Source organism: Sinocyclocheilus anshuiensis, unplaced genomic scaffold (genome assembly GCF_001515605.1).
Source record: "Sinocyclocheilus anshuiensis isolate Anshui unplaced genomic scaffold, SAMN03320099.WGS_v1.1 scaffold1072, whole genome shotgun sequence".
Lineage (NCBI taxonomy): Eukaryota > Metazoa > Chordata > Actinopteri > Cypriniformes > Cyprinidae > Sinocyclocheilus > Sinocyclocheilus anshuiensis.
In genome coordinates this window covers 811,082-816,229 of record NW_015548242.1, presented here as the reverse complement: position 1 = coordinate 816,229, position 5,148 = coordinate 811,082, and the positions used below count along the sequence as shown (strand labels likewise).

At 33.4% G+C, this 5,148-nt stretch overlaps 2 long non-coding RNA genes across 4 annotated transcripts in view; both read left to right on the top strand.

Annotated features, from left to right (window-relative positions):
• The window catches only part of LOC107655087 (uncharacterized), a 3,040-nt gene extending 656 nt beyond the window's left edge, over nt 1-2,384 (top strand). Inside the window, exons 1-4 of one of the 2 annotated variants that reach the window (XR_001630390.1) lie at nt 1,042-1,154; nt 1,247-1,340; nt 1,869-2,022; nt 2,069-2,384. This is a non-coding gene — a long non-coding RNA (uncharacterized LOC107655087). Of the gene's footprint in view, nt 1-1,041; nt 1,155-1,246; nt 1,341-1,868; nt 2,023-2,068 lie in introns of those variants that run through there. The other variant, XR_001630391.1, reaches the window with a different exon arrangement.
• LOC107655088 (uncharacterized) overlaps nt 1-5,083 on the top strand; it is a 44,948-nt gene extending 39,865 nt beyond the window's left edge. The window contains exons 1-3 of one of the 2 annotated variants that reach the window (XR_001630392.1): nt 4,477-4,549; nt 4,643-4,721; nt 4,987-5,083. This is a non-coding gene — a long non-coding RNA (uncharacterized LOC107655088). Of the gene's footprint in view, nt 1-4,476; nt 4,550-4,642; nt 4,722-4,986 lie in introns of those variants that run through there. The other variant, XR_001630393.1, reaches the window with a different exon arrangement.
• The last annotated feature ends 65 nt before the right edge of the window (nt 5,084-5,148 follow it).

The following is a 5,148-nucleotide window of genomic DNA, read 5'->3' as shown; positions in this document are numbered from 1 at the left end:
CAGCAGGATGCAGGATGTGGTGGGGGCCGTGGTGAGTGGTGTGTGGTCATGTGTTTTTGTGTGTGTGTGTGAGAGAGAGAGAGAGAGAGAGAGAGTGTGTGTGTTATTATAAGAAGCAGCTCTGAGGCTTCGCTGTTCACATGGGAAGGCAGTGGGGAAAATGGGCATCCAGTTCAACTCAATACTGACCCCTTCAAATGAATCACTCTCATTTTCCTCTCATTACACAAGGCATCAGCAGACCCTCAGGATCAGGGCTGTGTGCAGAGCAGACACCTTCAAGTTTTTCAGAAGGGGGAGGAGTAGACAAATCCCCAAGGCAGATGGAGTAAAAATCTTTTTAAAAAATGTATTTGTAAAAATCGTTTTGAAGCACTTTATATGCTACAAACATATAAAAAGCCTTTATATTTGTCTTGGTAATCCTGGATTTGATTGGACTATGTGATGGTACAACCTTTAGCATTAAATGATTTGATAATGAAAATATGTTAGGGATTGATTGACATGCAGGTCAAGATTTCAGTTCAGCTTACTTATTATCATGCATTTACTGCCATCTTGTGGTGTAAAATAGAAATGGACACTCTGAATGGACACTATACATTGTAGATTGTGTAGATTATGATTTTTCTTGTCAAATTAATTAATTTATTTAAAAAAACATGTCAAGTAAGTTATAAGTTATTGTTGTTTATTCATTTAACTTTTTTAATTAATTATTTTTTAAATGGTATTTAAGACCCTTGGTATGCTTTTGGGTTTATTATAGGCCTAGTATTTCATAATTTCACAAATGATTGATAAACACTTTGAAGACTATATTTTATATGCAAATCTATATGACACAAACACCCAAAGCATCGAATGTCTAAACTTTTTCATTCATTTCATTTACCTGGGATTTGTAATTGATTATGATTACAAATATATTTAATACTAATTTAATAAAAAGTAATATTGTGGAATATTGAAAATAACTGTTTTCTATTTTAATATATTTTAAAATGCCATTTATTCAGTGTCTTTCTGCTCAGGCATGATTAAAAGCAGGTCTCTCAGCCAATGAGGTGGAGGAATTTCTGACTCTCTCCAAATCTCAGCCAATCAAAGACAAGCTGAAGAGTGTCACACGGGAAGCACTGGAGTATAAAGTGTGTGAATTTTACTTGTGTCCCTGCACACTCTTTCTTTGTGGTTAAAATATCATAAAACTTCCTTACATGGTTTTTCCCCATTTTTGCAGTGCTTTAGTCTTCCATTCATCGTGTGTCATGTGAATGGGAAGGCTGAGGTCTTCTTTGGTTCCGACAAATTTGAGCTCATGGCTTATTTCATTGGTAATTATAAACTAGGAATGTAGACAATTAACTGATTAACCAATTAACCAACAATTGATCTAATTTACACATTTTATTTACACATTTAGACTTTCCTTTTTATTTTTAGAAAGGCTATTCCAATTACTATCATGATAAAAAATAATAAACAATACAATTATTTAAAAAGCATTTATCTCTCGCAAGATAAGCAAGGTATGGTATGTTATTAATGCTTTGTTATTTAATCTTCTGTGCTAATTTGTGTCTACATTTTCCAGTCATAGTTTATATTTAGCTATATAATGACATGGATGTTGGAAAAACTGACTACAGGTTTAAGATTTAAAAAAACAGAAGTCATGGACAACTGAAAAGCACGGGTGAATGGGGGTAAATAGCGGTTCTGTTTATTAAAAGTCCGATTTTTTAATTATATTTTTATATTTACCATACAATTTTCTTGATGATTTGTTGTGCATGTTTAAGTCATAAAATCTTTGGTGATGTACTGTTCATTGTCCAGTCTGTCTTTCTTTTGTGTTCCAGGGGAGAAGTGGATGGGGCCGTACCCTAACAAGCCCACAGCCACAATGTGATCACTACTCCTCCATACTCAATATCCATATACAACAGCAAGCACACACACAAACGCAGAGATTTACATTTAAAGGGGAAATGTAATAAAATTTTCACTTTTTAGGTGTTTTTTTTTTTTTGTTTGTTTTGTTTTTTTTGCATTTAGTTAGGTTTCTGGTGTGTCTGCCAGCTCGGAAAAGCTAAAAAGAAAACAAGCAGCCAGTTTGTTGAGTCTGAAACTGTGTCATCCAGTGAGAAATTTCGATTTGCAGCAAGTTTCTATGTAGCTAATTGAATAAGACCACCTCCGAGCCACATGTTACAGACACTTCATGAAGGCCCTAAAGAATCACCAACTTGTGGAAAATGGTGTGGCATTCGTTGGCAGCTGCCACCCTAAGAAAATACTTTGCCCATCTGCCACCTCAGAATTATGCAGAACTAGTCTGTGTTTATTGTGTTCATGAATAAAGGAACAAGGAAAAATAGATCTATTTTGTTGTCATTTGTTAAGAAAATTTTAACAAAAGATAATAATGCTTGTTTTGATGGCTCGCTCATTTGCTGCCACCTACTGGCGTAAATGTAACATCAATGAAGAAATCAGAATCTGAAATCCTTTTTTTGGTCTGAATCAAATGACTGGAGTCACTGAAAATCAACAACGAGAATCTTAACTACAGGGCTGTTACGATTCCTCGATTAAATTCGTGTAACTTACTCCAGTATATATAAGTGGCGCATTCCACTGACGAGAATTCATGAACCGCATTATAAAAATCATAATAAAGCATAGTGGCCTAATGGTTAGAGAGTCAGACTCGTAACCCACAGGTTGTGGGTTCGAGTCTCGTACCGGCAGAAACATATAAAAAGCCTTTATATTTGTCTTGGTAATCCTGGATTTGATTGGACTATGTGATGGTACAACCTTTAGCATTAAATGATTTGATAATGAAAATATGTTAGGGATTGATTGACATGCAGGTCAAGATTTCAGTTCAGCTTACTTATTATCATGCATTTACTGCCATCTTGTGGTGTAAAATAGAAATGGACACTCTGAATGGACACTATACATTGTAGATTGTGTAGATTATGATTTTTCTTGTCAAATTAATTAATTTATTTAAAAAAACATGTCAAGTAAGTTATAAGTTATTGTTGTTTATTCATTTAACTTTTTTAATTAATTATTTTTTAAATGGTATTTAAGACCCTTGGTATGCTTTTGGGTTTATTATAGGCCTAGTATTTCATAATTTCACAAATGATTGATAAACACTTTGAAGACTATATTTTATATGCAAATCTATATGACACAAACACCCAAAGCATCGAATGTCTAAACTTTTTCATTCATTTCATTTACCTGGGATTTGTAATTGATTATGATTACAAATATATTTAATACTAATTTAATAAAAAGTAATATTGTGGAATATTGAAAATAACTGTTTTCTATTTTAATATATTTTAAAATGCCATTTATTCCTGTAATTGCAAAAGTGAATTTTCAGCAGCCATTATTCCAGTCTGCAGTGTTACACTAAAGATTAATAGTGGGTTTGCATACCACCTCATATTATGTAACATAGTCACATGACACTACGGTATAGTAGGTGGCAGATATATACCATAAACTGACCTGACAATCGCCATTAAACTGAATCAGAAGAAGAAATAGAACCTGAAAGAGGAGCAGAGGACGACGCCAGGTAAGTTGCAAAAATGCTTGTAAATTATATTATTTTAAAATATATTAGAACGTTTTTTTCCAGCTGAGAATACTGTAACCATGACAATAGTAAACACAGCTGGTAAAGTCACAGCACATCAGCCAGGATTCTCGCTTCCATTTCATATCAAGCACCTATAGAAATCACATTCCAGTACGTGAATTTCACATACCAACAATAACATTTAGGCAACCTTTCTTTAGGATCAATATCTTAATCTTAATGCTTGGTCAATATTTTTAGGTCAACTACGGAGACAAAAATCATGGCAAATATATTTGCACAAAAAAAAAAAAGCTGCATTTAACTTCAAACTTTTCTTTTTTTCTGACATATTTCATATTTCTTCAATATATCTCTATCTTTGCAATATGTGTTTGTACATATTTATGCAATATTCCTTTGTATCTGCATAAGTATGGGTCTAAAGTTTCACTTTTCTTAGTATTTCATTATCTGAATTTGATACCAAACAATTGCATAATACTCTCACTATCTGCCCTATAAATATAATGACACAAATAGTACAAGCAGCATGCTAGTATGCGATTCGGATGTCAGCCAAGGGGATGGGTTTGGCACATGCCTACCTATAATTTGTACCAGATTCTGGCAGACCAACACAGTTTTGAGTCACAGCAATCAAGATTTGAACACTTGGAAATATGCATGGTTATTGCCCTTATAACAAGCTAAAGGAAAGCCCAACTTTTTTATTATTATTAAAGTAGAAAGGAAACATTATATTGAGTTACTTCTTGGTTTAAAAAAAAAACAACAACATTAAAGCAAAACACCTCTGTGAAGCTTTTAAGTTATTTATATGATGATCTATTACAGATGTTCAGTTCCAGAAAAATGATTAAGCTCTTTTATGATGTTGCCTCTCCTTATTCCTGGCTGGCATTTGAGGTGTGTAATGTTTTCCGCTTTTAGTATTTATTGCCATGCCATCAGTGCTAATGCAGTGTCAATATCATGTATGTGTTGATTTTGTGTATTCAGGTGCTGTGTCGCTATAGAAATGTTTGGAACGTCGACCTCAAATTCAAACCAACATATTTAGGAGTCATATACGGGTCAGGTAATGACATGATCACAACTAATCTAAATGCATATGTCACATTAACAGTCATAGCTTTTTAGATATTCCAGACGGTAAATGTATCTCTTATAATTATTTAATCATTTTGTTTTATGAGTACATATGTACTAAATGTGAAGCTCTACTTAATAATCTTGTAACTGCGAAAGTATAATTTGTAACGTACAGTAGTCAACTACAGTATATGTGGCAATTTGTATTATTTATAGATGAGAAACCCATATCAAGTTTGCTCTTTTCTTAGGCAACAAGCCCCCTGGATTGAACCCTAGTAAACTTATATACATGGACTCAGATCTGACACTGCTGTCTGAATATTTTGGAGTCCCTATGTTTCGACCTTCAAGGTATAATCAAGCAACCGTTTTTCTTTCTTCTTATGACTAGATTTATAATGTGCAATGCA